The following is a 21,826-nucleotide window of genomic DNA, read 5'->3' as shown; positions in this document are numbered from 1 at the left end:
ACCATTGGCAGGACACTTGGGGCAAGACAAGACCTTCGCCCGTCTTGTCCCACACTTTTATTGGCCTCAGATGAAAGTGTCGTCCGATACCTACTGCCGGACATGTGTGTCTTGCCAAGCCAGTGGGAAAACAGGGGTGAAGCTGAAGGCTCCCCTGGAACCACTTCCTGTCGTTAGCACCCCCTTTGAAAGGGTGGGCATCGACATTGTGGGTCCGTTAGATCCACCAACTACAGCTGGTCACAGGTTTATCCTGGTCCTGGTGGATCATGCCACACGGTACCCAGAGGCAATACCTCTGAGGACCATAACAGCACCTGTGGTGGCTAGGGCCCTGATGGGAATCTTTACCCGAGTGGGTTTTCCCAAGGAAGTTGTGTCCGACAGGGGGACCAACTTCATGTCAGCGTATATGCGGGCAATGTGGAAGGAGTGTGGAGTGACCTACCGGTTCACCACTCCTTACCACCCCCAGACCAATGGTCTGGTGGAGAGGTTTAACAAAACCTTGAAGGGCATGATCAGAAGTCTGCCTGAAAGCCTGCGGAGGAAATGGGACGTCCTCCTACCCTGTTTACTTTTTTCCTACAGGGAAGTGCCACAGAAGGGAGTGGGCTTCAGCCCCTTCGAGCTTCTGTATGGGCACCCTGTACGTGGACCTCTCAACCTGGTGAGAGACGGATGGGAAAGAACTCCCAGAAAGCTTCCCCAGGATGTGGTGAGCTACATGCTGGCCTTCCGGAGCCAAATGGCTAAGTTGTGGAAGCAAGCTTCTGACAACTTGGAAGCCAGCCAAGCAGTGATGAAGGCGTGGTATGACCACAATGCTCACCCGGTGGAGTTGGAGCCTGGCCAGAAGGTGTGGGTGATCGAACCGGGAGAGCTTAGTGCCCTCCAGGATCGCTGGTCAGGACCCTTTGAGGTGTTGGAGAAGAAGGGTAAGGCTACCTACTTGGTGGACCTGAAGACCCCTCGTCAGCCCCTGCGGGTGCTGCATGCCAACCGCCTCAAACCCCACCACGAGAGGCCCGAAGTCATCTTGATGATGGTGACTGACGGAGGAGAAGACGTGGAAAGCGAGCCTCTCCCCGATTTGTTTGCGTCTCAAGAGAAGGATGGGTCGGTGGAGGGAGTGATTCTCTCCCCATCTCTAACTCCTGAACAGCAGGAGGACTGTCGCCAGGTCCTGGGGCAGTACTCCTCGTTGTTCTCCCTTGTCCCGGGTAGGACTCACCTGTGCGTCCATGACGTGGACACAGGAGACAGCCCACCTGTGAAGTCCAAGATCTACCGGATGTCAGACAAGGTGAAGGCCAGCATTCATAGTGAAGTCACTAAGATGCTGGAGCTAGGAGTGATCGAACCTTCTAGCAGCCCCTGGTCCAGTCCGGTGGTGTTAGTACCAAAAGCTGCACCACCGGGTGCCCAACCAGAACTGAGGTTCTGTGTGGACTATCGGGGACTGAATTCAGTGACCAAAACTGATGCTCATCCGATCCCTAGAGCGGATGAATTGATTGACCGGCTGGGAGCTGCCCAATATCTAAGTACCTTTGACCTTACTTCTGGGTACTGGCAGATCTCTTTGACTGATGGAGCAAGGGAAAGGTCAGCCTTCTCCACGCCCAATGGCCACTACCAGTTCTGTGTGATGCCCTTTGGGCTCAAGAACGCACCTGCCACGTTTCAGCGCCTGGTAAACCAGATCCTTACCGGAATGGAGAGTTTCTCTGCTGCTTATCTGGATGACATAGCCGTCTTCAGTAACAGCTGGGAGGATCACTTGCGTCACCTGCAAGCTGTTCTCCAGGCCCTGAGACAAGCTGGATTGACGATCAAGGCCAGCAAGTGCCAGATCGGGCAGGGGTCGGTAGTGTACCTTGGACACTTGGTGGGTAGGGGAGCGGTGCAACCCTCCAGGCGAAGATCGAGGCCATCATGGCCTGGGAACCCCCCAAGACACAGACTGAGGTCCGAGCATTTTTGGGCCTCACGGGATACTACCGCCGCTTCGTGAAGGGGTACGGTACCATCGTAGCCCCCCTCACGGAGCTCACGTCCAAGAAACAACCTCGACGGGTAGTCTGGACAGAGGCTTGTCAGCAGGCCTTTGTGAGATTGAAGAAAGCCATGTGCGAGGCCCCGGTCTTAAGGGCCCCAGACTTTTCCAAGAAGTTCATTGTCCAGACAGATGCATCAGAACATGGCATTGGGGCAGTGTTATCGCAACTCAACGAAGAGGGTCTGGATCAACCCGTGGTCTTCCTATCCCGGAGACTACTTCCCAGGGAACAGAAGTGGAGTGCAATAGAGCGTGAAGCCTTTGCAGTGGTATGGGCTCTGAAGAAGTTGCGGCCATACCTGTTTGGCTCGCACTTCCTAGTTCAGACCGACCACAGACCCCTTCGTTGGCTGATGCAAATGAAGGGGGAGAATCCCAAGTTGTTGAGGTGGTCTATTTCCCTACAGGGGATGGACTTTCAGGTGGAACATCGGCCTGGAGTGGACCACGCCAATGCAGACGGTCTCTCAAGGTATTTCCGCCTTAGTGATGAGAACTCCCAAGGGGTTGGGTAGCTCTCCCCACTTTCAGCTGGGGGGGACGCGTGTTAGACCTGTCAGCCCTTTGGGTGGTCCCTCCTCATCATTATTTATTTTGTCCCACTTTTGCCTCAAACCCTGTTTGAATTTTTCCTTTTTGGGAACCACCAGACTTTTTAGTGTTGCTGCAGATTCAGGGAGCCATTTTACCTACCCCTGAAACTTCTGTCTGAGGGCCTGAAGCACAAAATGGTGGCCCCCTGTGACATCACCAGCATCCACTGGAACCTACTAGCACCTTCCAGAACATTCCAGAACCCTGTGACCGTTGGAGGCGGTTTAGAATGTTGGGGAGTTAAGAGAGAGAGAGTTGGCAGTTGGAGCTGGCAGTTGGCACCTGACTGGTGAAGGGAGAGGAGCACAACAGTGAAGGAGGAAGGAGTGAAGCAGCAGGGGTGGAAACTTGTGCCTGGAGTGGGGTCCATAAACCCACCCTTGATACTAGTCCCTACTGATGGATCCCAGCCTGTAGCCCTGTGTGGGAAGAAGCCAGAAAAACTCATCCTAAGGACCTGGACAGCAGGAACAGGCCTTAGAAGCAGAAAGCAGCAAGATCCTGACCTGGAAACTGGTTTCCCTGGAGTCCGGCGTCGAGTAGCCTAAGACCTGGAGCCCGAGGTGGAGAAGCGGCGCTGACTGAAGAAGCAGACGTCGTACCCGGAGCCGCCTGAGGTCGTGAGAGGGCGCCGACGGAGGTCGTGAGGAATACCAGAGGTCGAGGAGGAAGTTAACCGAGGTCGAGTGAGCGGCGTCATCGGAGGAGTGAAGTCCGCCCTCCGGAGTCGTCGGAGACCGAGGGGAAGTGTACCGGAGGTCGGGAGTGAGGATCGCACTCCGGAGTCGCCCGGAACCTGAGAGGAGGAGCACCGGAGGTCGGGGGTGAGGATCGCACCCCGGAGTCGCCGGAAGTCGACATCGAGGCCAGGCCGGCCGACGTCATCGAAGCCGAGAGCGCCATCGGACCGGAGCCGCCCGAGGTCGACATCGAGTAGAGACTGCCCGACGCCGTCGAATCGGAGGTCGAGATCGAACCGAGGCCGCCGACATCGGACCGGAACCGCCTACCGGCGTCGTCAAAGAACTGACATTGTGCCGAGGCCGCCGACACCGAACCGGAACCGCCTCACGGCATCGACACGACTCCAGCGGCGTCGGAACATCAGAAAAAGGGCAGTAAGTGGAGTAGAGGGCGCCTAAGGCCCTGTGGAGACCTGAGAGACTGCTCTAAGGGGCTAGGGAGGTGCTGGAACCAACCTGACTGTGCCAGGGGTGAATTGGGACTAACCTAGAGAGGTTGTGTGGAGAGAGAAAGCCAGGGCACTGGTATTCCCCCCTTGATCTACCTCAGTTTAGGCCTCAGCCTTGTCCCAGCCAGGGAGTAGAACCCCTCAAGCCTTCCACAACCCTACAAGCTGTGCCTGGGCCAAATCAGCCCTTAGGAATTGAAAAGTGATCTGATTACATGAGTGTTGCTGTATACTTTTAATTATTTATTGGGGGCACTGTATTTATTGTGGTTAACCTATTTATTGCTTCACTATATTTATTGGTCCACAGGACTTGTTGGTGTACAATATTTATTGGTTCAGTATTTATTGCCTCAGAATATTTAATTGCCTGTATTACCTGCACTTATATTTATGTCCCTTGTATTTATGATCATCCCTATTTATTGAATCTCCAGACAGTATTTATTTGACCTGCACTATTTAAATTTGTATATTGTGATTGTCTTATTTATTTTTCCAATCAGCAACTAAGAGAAAAAGATAAAGAAGAATATTTTCATAATTTTTACGGTGTAGAGTCGTTTTTGGAACGGATGCACGCATGGTTATTGTTTGGGTATGTTGTATGCTTAGCACGGTGCCTGTTTCCTGACCACTCGAGCCAAGCTACCACAGTGTGTTCGTGGAGTCCACCACCACCCTGCGGAGTGGGAGTGGGCTGTTTCCAACAGGCATATTGTTAGAGTGGGGTTTTCAATGCCTATTTTATTAATGCAAATGTTTTCATATGGGTGTGACCTGTTATAGACTGCGTTTTTAGAAGATGGGAATTACCATACGCAGTGAATTAGGTGAAATAATACCATACCTCCCCCCCTCTGAGATTGGGTGCTGCTTCGAAGGGGGAATATCAGGAATCCAAAAGGTTTTCTTAATCAGAGCTTAAAGGAATAACCTCTAATGTTGAGCAAGCAAGTTACCAATCTATGGGTCAGTTTTATTAAACGCTTCATGTTGCCTTTCAGTTACTTCAGAATGCTCGGCTGAGGAGAATACAGTATACTGATTAGAGGAAGATGGAGTCTAACCAGAGAGGTCCAGTGAAATTTTAACAAATTGAGTCTACAAGATCACCCTTGCTCGAAAAAGGTATCCAGGGGTATCACAGCATATATGTTACTGATAAAGATGGTGTCTAATGATGTCTCGCAATGCATAGATAACCAAGCACGCAAAAGGTATCTAACTCAATCTGTGGCAATTTAGACATTTTCACTGCTTAAGGACAGAGCTAATGAACCTTACCCTTCCCTGTTAATATGCATGTTTTATGCAAAATGTTTTATAGTAAAACAAAAATCCTCCAGGTTAAAACCAAAACTCAGAGTTTGGTCCTGGGAACCACTTACTCTATGTCAGTGGGAGAGAACGCACAGTGTCTCCAGCATTGGCAATGCGATGCCAATACCAGGAGCCTGATATTCCCCCTATAATTTCAGAAGCAGATGGTCAAACATAAGTCACTGAAATCAGTAAAAGAAAACTTTTATTCTGTAAAAAACAACATACTGGTCTTAACACAGAATAAACTAAAGAATTAAAGAATTTGAAACTATGTTATAGATCCTATAATAGGGAGATGCTGATTGGCCCTCAGTTATGGGCAGTGTACAATCACACTGTGAAGTTCAAGGAAATAATGCAAATGACCTCATCAGCCATGTCACAGTAAATTACCGGTTCGGGCTGGACTGTTCCCATGAGGCACAGGGTCAGACTGATTTGCATATGGCCATGTCTGAACTGGGGTGGCAGAGTGGGCTAAAGAACGGTGATGGATTAAATAAACCCAGATCAGTTGACTGGGGGTGAATGCTTGCAATGTTCAACACTCCGTCCATTATTTCCTTTGGTTTTTGCTTTGTTCGCCATAAGTTGGCAGGGTATGCTCAGACGTGAGTCCCTTGCTCACTTTGCCACTGGATTCAAGCAAGCCTGGCTGAAGACGGCTGAAATGCCAGAAACCGGTCCTAGGAAGCTTGTTTCCGGTCCAGGGAAGACATGGCTTGGCAGTTCGGGCTGGACTGTTCCCATGAGGCACAGGGTCAGACTGATTTGCATATGGCCATGTCTGAACTGGGGTGGCAGAGTGGGCTAAAGAACGGTGATGGATTAAACCCAGATCAGCTGACTGGGGGTGAGTGCTTGCAATGTTCAACACTCCGTCCATCATTTCCTTTGGTTTTTGCTTTGTTCGCCATAAGTTGGCAGGGTATGCTCAGACGTGAGTTCCTTGCTCACTTTGCCACTGGATTCAAGCAAGCCTGGCTGAAGACGGCTGAAATGCCAGAAACCGGTCCTAGGAAGCTTGTTTCCGGTCCAGGGAAGACATGGCTTGGCATTTCGGGCTGGACTGTTCCCATGAGGGTTTAAAGATAGAGAGAGACCCCTTGTCAAATTCAAGGGAATAGGGTACTTTTCCAAGTAGCAACTAGCAGTCCCTTGAACTCACATATATTAAAAACAATATAAATTTATGAAGATAGTCACTGTGCACAAAATTAAGTTGAAAAACCATGTACATTTATTTTATAAAAACATATGTTTGATCACATTTAAAAACATCACTATATATTCATTGCTCTTCTAATATGCATCCTAGATCTAATCACATACAATATTTCATGACTAACCAATATATACAAAGAATTTCAGACAGAATAACACATTTGTCTTACACAAATCAAATAATTAAAACCTATACACGCCCCTATTTTAAGCCCACATCACAGAGAGAATACAACATGAAAAAGACACTCTACTTTGTCATAAAATATACATCCAATTCAAGACAGCTAAGGGGATTAAACACTTGATGTGATCAAACATATGTTTTTATAAAATAAATGTACATGGTTTTTCAACTTAATTTTGTGCACAGTGACTATCTTCATAAATTTATATTGTTTTTAATATATGTGAGTTCAAGGGACTGCTAGTTGCTACTTGGAAAAGTACCCTATTCCCTTGAATTTGACAAGGGGTCTCTCTCTATCTTTAAACACTTGTTGAGTACAACCTGTCGGTTGGAGAGAACCTAGGTTTCCTAGGTATTGATAATCAATCAAAGTGATCTTAGGACACTCATAGGTTTTTAATTATAGCACATATGGATAAGTTAAAAACTTTTGGATTTTCAGAGGACCAATTTAACAGGCCTATTAGCCTAAACCCTCGCTCTGGCAATAATAATGCCCTGAAAAATACAAGTCATGAACAATTGATAAAAATCTTGAATGCTAAAAAGAAATTGATCCGCACAGAATTACATGCGGAATTTCTAATTGAATATTTGAAGGCTGGGGTAATTCCTATAGGTCTGCAAGTAAGGAATGAGCCTGGACTTTTTACAGAGAACCCCAAATTTATAGAAACTTGGACACATATAGCCAATCGCTGCAGCCGAGATTGGCTTATTCTCATTATTGAGACAGCGCAAGAACTAATAGAAATAGAAAGGAAACAAATAGAAGATTTGGAGATCCAATTAAAACAAAGTTCAGCATTAGAAGAAGCAAAGAAAAAATTAGAAGAATTAGAAAATGAAACGAAGAGCTATCAAGACTATTTAACGAATAAAAAAATGAAGAAATTAAGAAAGGATATAGACCGCTAGTTGCTACTGTTCCCATGAGGCACAGGGTCAGACTGATTTGCATATGGCCATGTCTGAACTGGGGTGGCAGAGTGGGCTAAAGAACGGTGATGGATTAAACCCAGATCAGTTTGATTGGGGGTGAGTGCTTGCAATGTTCAACACTCCGTCCATCATTTCCTTTGGTTTTTGCTTTGTTCGCCATAAGTTGGCAGGGTATGCTCAGACGTGAGTCCCTTGCTCACTTTGCCACTGGATTCAAGCAAGCCTGACTGAAGACGGCTGAAATGCCAGAAACCGGTCCTAGGAAGCTTGTTTGCGGTCCAGGGAAGACATGGCTTGGCAGTTCGGGCTGGACTGTTCCCATGAGGCACAGGGTCAGACTGATTTGCATATGGCCATGTCTGAACTGGGGTGGCAGAGTGGGCTAAAGAACGGTGATGGATTAAACCCAGATCAGTTGACTGGGGGTGAGTGCTTGCAATGTTCAACACTCCGTCCATCATTTCCTTTGGTTTTTGCACAGTAAATTACCCCCCTGCCCAGGAGGGTACTTAAACACAGATGCATGACCATTTCTGCTCAGAGAGAGAGATGAGTTAGACAGTGTACAACCACACTGTGAAGGTCAAGGAAATAATGCAAATGACCAAATGACCTCATCTGCTATGTCACAGTAAGTTACCCCTGCTCATGAGTGTGCCTAAACTCAGCTGTGTGACCATTTCTGCTCAGAGAGAGAGGAGTTAGGCAGTTTCTCTGCTTGCTCTTTTCTTTAGGACAGAAACATTGGTCGAGTCTCCTATTTTCTTGGAGGCTTTCTTCTACATTACAAACTGTTTTGTTTTACAGAGTTTGATATAAAGCAACAACCTACTTATGGAAGACCCATGTCTTTCGAAGATTTTGACCATCTTGAGAGGCTCATAATTTCTTGAGAAACAGCACCCTTATCTTGTCACCTCTTCACAAAAGTAAGTTGAGATTTTTTCCATTAAAAATGTAATGTTTGGTCATTCAAATGGGTGCACCAACATACAATTCATGCAAAACACCAGTTATATTCATGGCTTAAAAGCATTATTAGATTATAACACATTATAATATTGGAATTGGGGCTACATGCTTTTAACGTTAATTACTTTATATTCATAAAATAGAACATTACTACCTTTTCATACAAGTTATTCTGATGGATACATCTGCAAGTGGATTCCTCACCTTGTGAATATCCCCTGCGCCAGCATTCCACGGAATTTTTCTTCCCCAGCACTCCACGTCGACGTGGGCGACGTCACAATACATCGGCTCTGCTCGCGACTCCGTATGACGTCACCGGAGCCATAAGAGGCCCACATCGGCGTGATGACGTCAGTTCCCTTTTTTCCGCGCCGTCGACGCGCAACGGTTTTTTCCAGTACTCCTGCTACTTTGTAGTTGTAAGGTGTTTCTGTGGCAAAATTCTGTAATGTCTGCGACGAGGAAGTCGGGCTTTAAGCCCTGTAGGGAATGTGGCGGACATATGTTCATGATGGACCCACATGAGGACTGTTTGTGGTGCCTTTCGTCGGACCACGATGTCGAAGACTGTGCATGCTGTAGGAGGATGAATCCTAAAGCTTTAAAGGAAAGAAAAGCCAAGCTGTTTATGGCGAAAATCGGTAAGGAGAAGAGAGGGAGAAAAAGAGAAATCGAGGGCGGAGACGCTCATAATTTCTTGAGAAACAGCACCCTCATCTACATTGAGAGAGGTCTAGAATCTTGTCACCTTTTCACAAAAGTAAGTTGAGATTTTTTTCCATAACAAATGTAGTGTTTAGACAATCAAACGGGTGCACCAACACACGATTGCATGCAAAACACCAGTTACATTCATGTTACGACAGACCTTTGGGTTTTGAACCTCGTAGAGACTGGGTACGCCCTTCCCTTTCGGGAGTTTCCTCCCCCTTACCCTCCTTGCCAAGGTTATTGCTCAGAGGACCATCTGCTTCTCCTTCAGAAAGAGGTTCTAGCCTTGTTTCAAAAGGGTGCAATAGAGGTGGTTCCGGAGCAGGAAAGGGGTCAGGGATGCTACTCCCGGTATTTCCTGATTCCCAAAAAGGACGGCAGATTGCGTCCGATACTGGACCTCAGAATCTTGAACTTTTACCTGAAACAGGAGAAATTCAAGATGCTGACCCTTGCGCAGGTTCTTCAAGCGTTGCAGCAAGGAGACTGGATGGTGTCGCTTGACTTGCAGGACGTGTACTTCCATGTCCCAATCCTGAAGTCGCACAGGAAGTATCTCCGTTTTACGGTTGGGTCGCAACATTACCAGTTTGCGGCCCTCCCGTTTGGTCTTACTACCGCACCTCGAGTCTTCACAAAGGTGATGGCAGTGGTGGCTGCTCATCTCAGGTCGGGGATTCCAGTTTTCCCCTACCTGGACGACTGGCTTCTGAAGGCAGAGTCCCCAGAGATGGTGCAGCATCATCTGCAGGTAACATCTCAGCTGTTATTCGACTTGGGTTTTTTGATCAATGTGCCCAAATCTCACCTGGTGCCCTCTCAACGCAACCTGTTTATAGGGGTGGTACTGGACACTACTGTGTGTCGAGCATTTCCTCCTCCACAAAGAATTCTCGACATTCAGGAGATGGTCCCTTTATTCCACAATGGAGCGGTTGTTCCAGTTCTGAAGATCCTTCGCCTGCTTGGTCTGTTCGCTTCCTGCATTCTGTTGGTCAACCATGCACGCTGGCACATGAGGGCGCTCCAGTGGTGCCTCCGCAAGCAGTGGTATCAGCACAACGGGGATCTCAGGGAGTCGATCAAGATCTCCAGAGAAGCTGCAGCGGATCTATCTTGGTGGAGCGTGGAGGGTAATCTGTCGCAAGGAAAACCCTTCCATCTTCCTCCATCGGTGGCCACAGTGATAACGGATGCCTCCACTTTAGGGTGGGGTGCTCATCTGGGGGATCTGGAGATCAAGGGTCTTTGGTCTCCAGAGGAAAGGTTGCTTCACATCAACCTTCTCGAGTTGCGGGCGATTCGTTTGGCGCTCAAGGCCTTCCTCCCTTCCCTTCGCGGTCAGTCTGTTCAAGTCCTGACGGACAACACGACCGCGATGTGGTATGTCAACAAACAGGGAGGAGTGGGGTCTCTTTGTCTCTGCAGAGAGGCCCTACGTCTATGGTCCTGGGCTCAGGTCCATCAGATTTGTTTGATGGCAAATCATCTGGCCGGAGTGTTGAACGTACGTGCGGACAGTCTCAGTCGGCAGTTCGCCGCCGACCACGAGTGGAGGCTCCATCCGGAGGTGGTTCGTCACGTCTTTCGGACGTGGGGGACACCTCGGGTGGACCTGTTTGCCACCCGCGAGAACACGCACTGCCCGTCATTCTGCAGTCTCCAGTATCCGATGCAGGGAGCGTTGGGGGACGCGTTTCAGTTGAGTTGGGGCTCACGACTCCTTTACGCGTTTCCTCCCATACCCTTGATTCCTCGGGTTCTGAGGAAGATTCGTCAAGACCGGGCCCAAGTTATATTGATCGCCCCGGATTGGCCAAGAAGGGTGTGGTACACAGATCTTCTCCACCTCTCCTCGTGCCCTCCGCTCCATCTCCCTCTGAGGGCAGACCTCCTCTCGCAGTCGGAGGGGCAGGTTCTACACCCCCACCTCCAGAGCTTACACCTTCATGCCTTGAGATTGAACGGGGCAACCTGAGTTCTTTCTCTCTCCCACCTGATGTGGTGGACGTTATTTTATCGGCCAGGCGACACTCCACCAAGTCCATTTACTCCTACAGGTGGTCTAAATTTGTAAAGTGGTGTGGAGAGAGGTCCATTGTCCCTTTAAAAGCCCATCTTTCTAATGTGCTCCAGTTTGCTCTTTCCTTGGCCCAGCAGGGCTGTGCTGTGGCCACGGTCAAGGGCTATCTTTTGGCCTTATCGGCTTTTCTATGCCTTCCCGGATCAGCCGTCGCTGTTTAAATCTCCGGTTGTACTGAGGTTTATTAAGGGCCTTACAAACATGTTTCCTCCCACTCCTTTTGTAATGGCACAGTGGGACCTTAATCTTGTGTTAACCTTTCTGATGGGGTCCCCATTTGAGCCTCTACATAACTGTCCTTTGAGGCTGTTGTCCTTTAAGGTGTTTTTTCTTGTAGCCATAACCTCGGCAAGGAGGGTGAGTGAGCTCCAAGCTCTTAGTTCTAGACCCCCTTTTCTTACATTACATGCTGAAAGGATGGTTCTTAGGACCAGGGCTGCCTTCCTGCCAAAAGTTGTTACTCCGTTCCATTTGGGGCAGTCTATTACTCTCCCTGTTTTTTATCCGCCTCCTCATCCTTCCAAAGAGGAGGAAAGACTCCATCGCCTAGACCCGAAGAGGGCTGTGAGTTTTTATCTGGACAGGACTAAGGACTTTCGTCTAGATGATCAACTCTTCATTGGCTACGTTGGTCATTTGAAGGGTAGAGCGGTGCACAAGTGCACACTATCGAGATGGATCATCCTTGCCATCAAGATCTGCTACGCCCTGGCTGGTAAGACTCCTCCTGAGGGCATTAGAGCTCATTCGACTAGAGCAAAATCATCTACATCTGCTTTGACCCGGGGTGTTCCTGTGGCAGATATTTGTAAAGCCGCGACTTGGGCCTCCCTCCATACTTTCGCAAAGCATCATTGCTTGGACTCCGAGATGAGGAGGGAGGGCCACTTCGCGCGCTCTGTGTTGCAAGACTTTATGGTTTAGGAAGATGGACACCCTCCTCCGGGAGTGGGGACTGCTGTGGGAATCTATTCACAAGGTGAGGAATCCACTGGCAGATGTATCCATCAGAAGAACAAGTTACTTACCTTCGGTAACGCTTTTTCTGGTGGATACAGTATCTGCCTGTGGATTCCTCACTGGCCCACCCGCCTCCCCGTTGTCCACCTTTGTATACCATGAAATAGGTCTTGTTTGAAATGCTTGTACATTTCTTGGAAATGCTTGTTTATTTAGCATCCTTTTCCTTTGTATACTGTGTATATGTGTTGGCATACTGTATACTGTGTATACTTTGAGTTTGTCGTTGGTTCACCTGTTCGCCTCGAGGCCACGGAAAAAATGGGTGGAACTGACGTCATCACGCCGATGTGGGCCTCTTATGGCTCCGGTGATGTCATACGGAGTCGCGAGCGGAGCCGATGTATTGTGACGTCGCCCACGTCGACGTGGAGTGCTGGGGAAGAAAAATTCTGTGGAATGCTGGCGCAGGGGATATTCACAAGGTGAGGAATCCACAGGCAGATACTGTATCCACCAGAAAAAGCGTTACCGGAGGTAAGTAACTTGTTCTTTTGTGAACGTGGGTTCTTCTGTTTCCTAATTTGCTAATATCTTTAATATACCATTAGAGTGTATAGTGACAGGGTTGGGGAAAGGGAGATAATGGGGTTTCAGACCCATCCACTGTGCTGTCAAATGAAAGGGGGACACACAACAGGGATTGGTTCTCTGAGGGTTTCACCTTCTGTGCTAAACTTCAGACTTTCCAATTCAGGGTAATTTAATGACTTGTTTATTTTCATTTATGCTGAACAAGGTGATAAAAACAGCAGCACAGAATGTTAGAGTGATGGATAGGAGGATTATAGGGAGGCTGTAAATTTAGAAAAAGACAAGAAAGGTAGAGAGAGGATGGGAACTTAAAGGGAGAGAGAGGATGAGGAATTTGACAAACAATGCAGGGTAGAGATTGAGAAGAGTAATACAAACATGTTATTATGAAATTCGGACAGAGTTACAGGTAATGGAAGTATAGGGAAGGGGGAAAGTGGGAGACGAGGAAAGACAGGACATATCAATTAATAGAAAAGAATATGCTGTCACATGATCTGATTTTTATGTATGTAAATGGACTTAATTGAAGCTATTTTGTTTTAGAAATCTAATTTATTTCTTTATGAAATGTATTGTCTCTTATGCACACTTTGAAGCTAATTGCAGGGCATGCACTTACTACAATAAGTGCTTTGAGTAGGTAAGAAAAAGGAAAAGATATTGCAATGGAATACTTTGAGGGTAGAAAACAGGAAGGTGAATGAAGAGGATAATGAGATCCCAAACTGAATAGGATATGAGTGAATTAGTAGCCTTTGACCAAACCACAATGGAATTAAACAGTTTCAAAGCACACTGCTGGATGTCAGAAGTGGTGTGATAGGGATGGTTCACCTCGCCTGCTCTCTGCCTCTTGCCCACTACCCTCATATTTTCAATTACAGTTGGGCATATTGTTAGAGTGGGGTTTTCAATTCCTATTTTATTAATGCAAATCTTTTCATATGGGTGTGACCTGCTATAGACTGGGTTTTTAGAAGATGGGAATTAACATACGCAGGGGATTAGGTGAAATAATACCATACCTCCCCCCCTCTGAGATTGGGTGCTGCTTCGAAGGGGGAATATCAGAAATCCAAAAGGTTGTCTTAATCAGAATTTAAAGGAAAAACCTCTAATATTGAGCAAGCAAGTTACCAATTTATGGAACCGTTTTATTAAACGCTTCATGTTGCCTTTCAGTTACTTCAGAATGCTCGGCTGAGGAGAATACAGTTTAGTGATTAGAGGAAGATGGAGTCTAACCAGAGAGGTCCAGTGAAGTTTTAACAAATTGAGTCCACAAGATCACCCTTGCTTGACAAAGGTATCCAGGGGTATCACAGCATATATGTTACTGATAAAGATGGTGTCTAATGATGTCTCACAATCCATAGATAACCACGCACGCAAAAGGTATCTAACTCATTTTGTGGCAATTTAGACATTTTCACTGCTTAAGGACAGAGCTAATGAACCTTACACTTCCCTGTTAATATGCATGTTTTATGCGAAATGTTTTATGGTAAAACAAAAACCCTCCAGGTTAAAACCAAAACTCAGTTTGGTCCTGGGAACCTCTTGCTCTTTCTATGTCAGTGGGTGAGAACGCACAGTGCCTCCAGCATTGGCAATCTGATGCCAATTACAGGAGCCTGATATTCCCCCTATAATTTTGAAAGCAGATGGTCAAACATAAATCACCGAAATCAGTAAAAGAACCCTTTTATTCTGTAAAAAACAACATACTGTTCTTAACACAGAGTAAACTAAAGAATTAAAGATAATCTGAAACTATATTATAGGTTCTATAATAGGGAGATGCCGATTGGCCCTCAGCTATGGTTAGTGTACAACCACACTGTGAAGTTCAGGGAAATAATGCAAATGACCTCATCAGCCATGTCACAGTTAATGACCCCCCTTCCCAGGAGGGTACAGATGCATGACCATTTCTGCTCAGAGAGAGAGATGAGTTAGGCAGTGTACAACCACACTGTGAAGGTCAAGGAAATAATGCAAATGACCAAATGACCTCATCTGCTATGTCACAGTAAGTTACCCCTGCTCATGAGTGTGCCTAAACTCAGCTGTGTGACCATTTCTGCTCAGAGAGAGAGGAGTTAGGCAGTTTCTCTGCTTGCTCTTTTCTTTAGGACAGAAACATTGGTCGAGTCTATTTTCTTGGAGGCTTTCTTCTACATAACAAACTATTTTGTTTTACAGAGTTTGATATAAAGCAACAACCTACTTATGGAAGATCCATGTCTTTCGAAGATTTTATCCATCTTGAGACGCTCATAATTTCTTGAGAAACAGCACCCTCATCTACATTGAGAGAGGTCTAGAATCTTGTCACCTTTTCACAAAAGTAAGTTGAGATTTTTTTCCATAACAAATGTAGTGTTTAGACAATCAAACGGGTGCACCAACACACGATTGCATGCAAAACACCAGTTACATTCATGGCTTAAAAGCATTGTTAGACTATAATACATTATAATATTGGAATTGGGGCTACATATTTTAATGTGGATTACTTTATATTCAGAAAATAGAACATTACCACCTTTTCATACAAGTTATTTTGTGAACTTGCTTGCTTCTGTTAACCAAATGTTATCATTTCTTCAACATACCATTGGAGTGGATAGTAGAGAGAATCCTTTCTGTTCTTAACACCTAGTAAACTAAAGAATAAAAGATAATTAGGAACTATGTTTAAAGGCCAATAATAGAGAGATGCCAATTGGCCCTCAGTTATGGGCAGTTTACAGCTACACTTTGAAGGTCAAGGAAATAATGCAAATTACCTCATCTGCTATGTCACAGTAAGTTACCCCTGCTACTGAGTGTGCCTAAACTCAGCTGTGTGACCATGTCTGCTCTGAGAGGGATGAGTTAGGCAGTTACTCCACTTGCTCTGTTGTTTAGGCGAAACATTGGTCTTCAGAGTCTATTGTTTTCTTTTAGACATTCTTCTGTGGTTTCTAACCAATTGTGTTGTTTTATTAGTGTTTCATTAAAAAGACAACCTTGTGAGAGATCCACGTCTTTCGAAGACTTTAGTCATCCGAAGAGGGTCATTATGTCTTGTGAAACAGCAGCCTCATGCTGAAAAAGATGCAGAACGTTGTCCCCTTTTCACAGAAGTAAGTTGATTTATTTTTCTTTAAAACAAATATTTACACAAATGGCTACACAAACATGCAATTGCATGCAAAAAAATTATATTCATAGTTTAGCCAATTTAAGATCATTGTTAGACCATAATACTTTGTATGTTGGAACTTGAGCTACTTGCTTTGAATTTGGGTTAATTTATATTTGGAAAACTGGAAGTTACCACATTTTCCTAGAAGTTTTTTTAAAGTTTCTTTTCTGTGTTTCTAAATTTCATCATTTCTTTAATATACTATTGGGTCTGATAGTGTTTGGATTGGATAAAGGGGGAATAAGATGTTTCATGGATATTTTTTTAAATCGACGTATCCATTTTGCTGTCAAATGAAAGGGGGGGGCACGGAAAATTGTTTGGTTCTTTGAGGGCTCCTTCTCTGCAAAATTTCAGGACTCTTCTGTTTAGGGAATGTAATGAGTTTAGAGGTTGTTCCCATTTCCTCTGAAGAAGAAAATGTATTTAGCATCTTGAGGGATTAAGGTGGTAAAAACGCAACAGCACAGAGTGGTAGAGTGACGATGGAAGTTGTGTAGGAAGCTTGTAAGTTTAAGAGAAAGATGAGAGAAGAGACAGAGATGGAGGATGAGAAAATTGACACAGAAAATGCAGGGCAGCGATATAGAAGTGTAATATAAGCATATTTCCATGAAATTGGACAGTAAATGGAAGAAAAGGACAATAGTGAAAGCGTGATACGGGGAAAGATGGGGCATCAATTAATTTGAAAGAATATTTATGCTGGCATATGAACACATTTCATGTACCTGAATTAATTAGAAGTGTTTTATTTTAGGGATGTTATTTTTTTTTTCATTAATGTATTGTCTGTTATGCGCAATTAGAAGATCTAATTCCAGGGCATGTACTAATTATAATAAATGCAATGGAGTGAGGAAGAAAACGGAAAGATATTGCACTGGAAGACTTTCAGTGAGGAACACAAGAAGGGAAATAAAGAGAGCAATGAGTCTAACATAGGATAGTAGAGGAGTGAATTAGTAACCTCTGACTAATTTGAAAAGGAAATAAAACAGTTTCAAGGCACACTAAGAGATGTCCGAAGAGGTATGTTAAGGATGGTTCATCTCACCTTCTCTCTGCCTCTACCCCATCACCCCCATACTTCCATGTACAGATGAGCATATTCTAAAAAGAAATATTGTTAAAATTATGTTTTCAATTCTTTATTATTGCTAATTGTCTCACAGGGGTATGATCTTTTAGGGATAGTGTATTTTCAGAGGATAGTAATTAACATACAGATAAGATAAGGTGAGATAATATCTCCCCTCTGAGATTGTGTGCTGCTGCAAATGTGGAATATCAGGAGTCCAAATAGTTGCCTTAATAAAAATTTAAAGGTATAACCTCTAATATTGAGCAAGCAAGTTACCAATTTATGGGTCAGTTTTATAAAAACGCTTCATGTTGCCTTTCAGTTACTTCAGAATGCTCGGCTGAGGAGAATACAGTTTACTGATTAGAGGAAGATGGAGTCTAACCAGAGAGGCCCAGTGAAGTTTTAACAAATTGAGTCCACAAGATCACCCTTGCCTGACAAAGGTATCCAGGAGTATCACAGCATATATGTTACTGATAAAGATGGTGTCTAATGACGTCTCGCAATCCATAGATAACCAAGGACGCAAAAGGTATCTAACTCAATCTGTGGCAATGTAGACATTTTCACTGCTTGATGACAGAGCTAATGAACCTTACCCTTCCCTGTTAATATGCATGTTTTATGCGAAATGTTTTATGGTAAAACAAAAACCCTCCAGGTTAAAACCAAAACTCAGAGTTTGGTCCTGGGAACCACTTGCTCTTTCTATGTCAGTGGGAGAGAACGCAGAGTGCCTCCAGCATTGGCAATGTGATTCCCATAACGGGAGCCTGATATTCCCACTATAATTTTAGAAGCAGATGGTCAAACATAAGTCACTGAAATCAGTAAAAGAACCATTTTATTATGTAAAAAACAACATACTGTTCTTAACACAGAGTAAACTAAAGAATTAAAGATGATTCAAAACTATATTTTAGGTCCTATAAAAAAGGAAATGCCGATTGGCCCTCAGTTATGGGCAGTGTACAACCACACTGAAGTTCAAGGAAATAATGCAAATTACCTCATCAGGCATGTCACAGTAAATTACCCCCCTGCCCATGAGGGTACTTAAACACAGATGCATGACCATTTCTGCTCAGAGAGAGAGATGAGTTAGGCAGTGTACAACCACACTGAAGGTCAAGGAAATAATGCAAATGACTAAATGACCTCATCTGCTATGTCACAGTAAGTTACCCCTGCTCATGAGTGTGCCTAAACTCAGCTGTGTGACCATTTCTGCTGAGAGACAGAGGAGTTAGGCAGTTTCTCTGCTTGCTCTTTTCTTTAGGACAGAAACATTGGTCGAGTCTCCTATTTTCTTGGAGGCTTTCTTCTACATAACAAACTGTTTTGTTTTACAGAGTTTGATATAAAGCAACAACCTACTTATGGAAGATCCATGTCTTTCGAAGATTTTATCCATCTTGAGACGCTCATAATTTCTTGAGAAACAGCACCCTCATCTACATTGAGAGAGGTCTAGAATCTTGTCACCTTTTCACAAAAGTAAGTTGAGATTTTTTTCCATAACAAATGTAGTGTTTAGACAATCAAACGGGTGCACCAGCACACGATTGCATGCAAAACACCAGTTACATTCATGGCTTAAAAGCATTGTTAGACTATAATACATTATAATATTGGAATTGGGGCTACATATTTTAATGTGGATTACTTTATATTCAGAAAATAGAACATTACCACCTTTTCATACAAGTTATTTTGTGAACTTGCTTGCTTCTGTTAACCAAATGTTATCATTTCTTCAACATACCATTGGAGTGGTTAGTAGAGAGAATCATTTCTGTTCTTAACACCTAGTAAACTAAAGAATAAAAGATAATTAGGAACTATGTTTAAAGGCCAATAATAGAGAGATGCCAATTGGCCCTCAGTTATGGGCAGTTTACAGCTACACTTTGAAGGTCAAGGAAATAATGCAAATTACCTCATCTGCTATGTCACAGTAAGTTACCCCTGCTACTGAGTGTGCCAAAACTCAGCTGTGTGACCATGTCTGCTCAGAGAGGGATGAGTTAGGCAGTTACTCCACTTGCTCTGTTGTTTAGGCGAAACATTGGTCTTCAGAGTCTATTGTTTTCTTTTAGACATTCTTCTGTGGTTTCTAACCAATTGTGTTGTTTTATTAGTGTTTCATTAAAAAGACAACCTTGTGAGAGATCCACGTCTTTCGAAGACTTTAAGTCATCCGAAGAGGGTCATTATGTCTTGTGAAACAGCAGCCTCATGCTGAAAAAGATGCAGAACGTTGTCCCCTTTTCACAGAAGTAAGTTGATTTATTTTTCTTTAAAACAAATATTTACACAAATGGCTACACAAACATGCAATTGCATGCAAAAAAATTATATTCATAGTTTAGCCAATTTAAGATCATTGTTAGACCATAATACTTTGTATGTTGGAACTTGAGCTACTTGCTTTGAATTTGGGTTAATTTATATTTGGAAAACTGAAAGTTACCACATTTTCCTAGAAGTTTTTTTAAAGTTTCTTTTCTGTGTTTCTAAATTTCATCATTTCTTTAATATACTATTGGGTCTGATAGTGTTTGGATTGGATAAAGGGGGAATAAGATGTTTCATGGATATTTTTTTTAAATCGACGTATCCATTTTGCTGTCAAATGAAAGGGGGGGCACGGAAAATTGTTTGGTTCTTTGAAGGCTCCTTCTCTGCAAAACTTCAGGACTCTTCTGTTTAGGGAATGTAATGAGTTTAGAGGTTGTTCCCATTTCCTCTGAAGAAGAAAATGTATTTAGCATCAAGAGGGAATAAGGTGGTAAAAACGCAACAGCACAGAGTGGTAGAGTGACGATGGAAGTTGTGTAGGAAGCTTGTAAGTTTAAGAGAAAGATGAGAGAAGAGACAGAGATGGAGGATGAGAAAATTGACACAGAAAATGCAGGGCAGCGATATAGAAGTGTAATATAAGCATATTTCCATGAAATTGGACAGTAAATGGAAGAAAAGGACAATAGTGAAAGCGTGATACAGGGAAAGATGGGGCATCAATTAATTTGAAAGAATATTTATGCTGGCATATGAACACATTTCATGTACCTGAATTAATTAGAGCTGTTTTATTTTAGGGATGTTATTTTGTTTTTTCCATTAATGTATTGTCTGCTATGCGCAATTAGAAGATCTAATTCCAGGGCATGTACTAATTATAATAAATGCAATGGAGTGAGGAAGAAAACGGAAAGATATTGCACTGGAAGACTTTCAGTGAGGAACACAAGAAGGGAAATAAAGAGAGCAATGAGTCTAACATAGGATAGTAGAGGAGTGAATTAGTAACCTCTGACTAATTTGAAAAGGAAATAAAACAGTTTCAAGGCACACTTAGAGATGTCAGAAGAGGTATGTTAAGGATGGTTTATCTCACCTTCTCTCTGCCTCTACCCCATCACCCCCATACTTCCATGTACAGATGAGCATATTCTAAAAAGAAATATTGTTAAAATTATGTTTTCAATTCTTTATTAATGCTAATTTTCTCACATGGGTATGATCTTTTAGGGATAGTGTATTTTCAGAGGATAGTAATTAACATACACATGAGATAAGGTGAGATAATATCTCCCCTCTGAGATTGTGTGCTGCTGCAAAGGTGGAATATCAGGAGTCCAAATAGTTGCCTTAATAAAAATTTAAAGGTATAACCTCTAATGGTGAGCACTCTTTATTGAAGAGTTTTATAAATCACTCCGTTTCCTTTCAGTTATTTCAGAGAGCTTGACAGAGGAAAATACAATTTATTGATTAGAGGAGGATGAAATTCTAATCAGACAGGTTCAGTGAAGCATTCCCATCTGGTGTTAGTATATTGAGTCTGCAAGATCACCCTTGCTTAACAAAGGTATCCATGGGTATCGCAATATAAATGATACTGAAGCAGGTAGTCCCTTATCATGTTACAGAGGGACCGGATGAGAGTCCCAAGCCATAGAAGGCAACGCAAGTAAGGGGTCTAACACATTTTGTCACAATCATTGCTTGAGGATAGAGGGTAATGAACCTCGCCTTACCCTGTTAACAATATGCATGTTTTATGCTAAAAAAAGCCTCAAGTTTAATTTAAAAAAACTTTGAGCTTAGTCATAGTGAACTTGTGCTCTTTTTATGTCCGTGGGAGGGGGTACAGTGCCTTCAGCATCTGCAATGCAATGCACATGACAGGAGCCTGACATTCTATGGTTGTAGAAGCATATAGCCTAACATAATTTACTGGAATAAGCATAAAAAAAGTTTATTCTGTTGAAACCAACATTCTGTACTTTACGCAGAGTAAATTAAAAAATAAAACATAAGAAGCTATTTACAAAAGACAGAAAGCAGGCAGATGCTAATTGGCCCTTAGCTATGGCCATTTTACACACCTGTGAAGTTCAAGGACATAATGCAATGACCTCATCTGCCATGTCACAGTGAGTTACCCCTGCCACTGAGGGCCTACACTTAGCTGTGTGACCATTTCTGCTCAGAGAGGGGATGGTTAGGCAGTTTCTCTGCTCTGTTATTTAGGACTGAAACATTGGTCTTCAGTCTGTTGTTTTCTTTCAGACTTCTGTGGTCCCTAACCAACTGTGCTGCTTTGTAGCGTTTAATTTAAAAGGACAACCTTGTGAGAGATCCACGTGTTCCAAAGACTTTAGTCATCTGGAGAGGCTCATCA

Source organism: Triturus cristatus, chromosome 6 (genome assembly GCF_964204655.1).
Source record: "Triturus cristatus chromosome 6, aTriCri1.1, whole genome shotgun sequence".
NCBI lineage: Eukaryota > Metazoa > Chordata > Amphibia > Caudata > Salamandridae > Triturus > Triturus cristatus.
Note: the sequence above shows the minus strand (reverse complement) of the source record.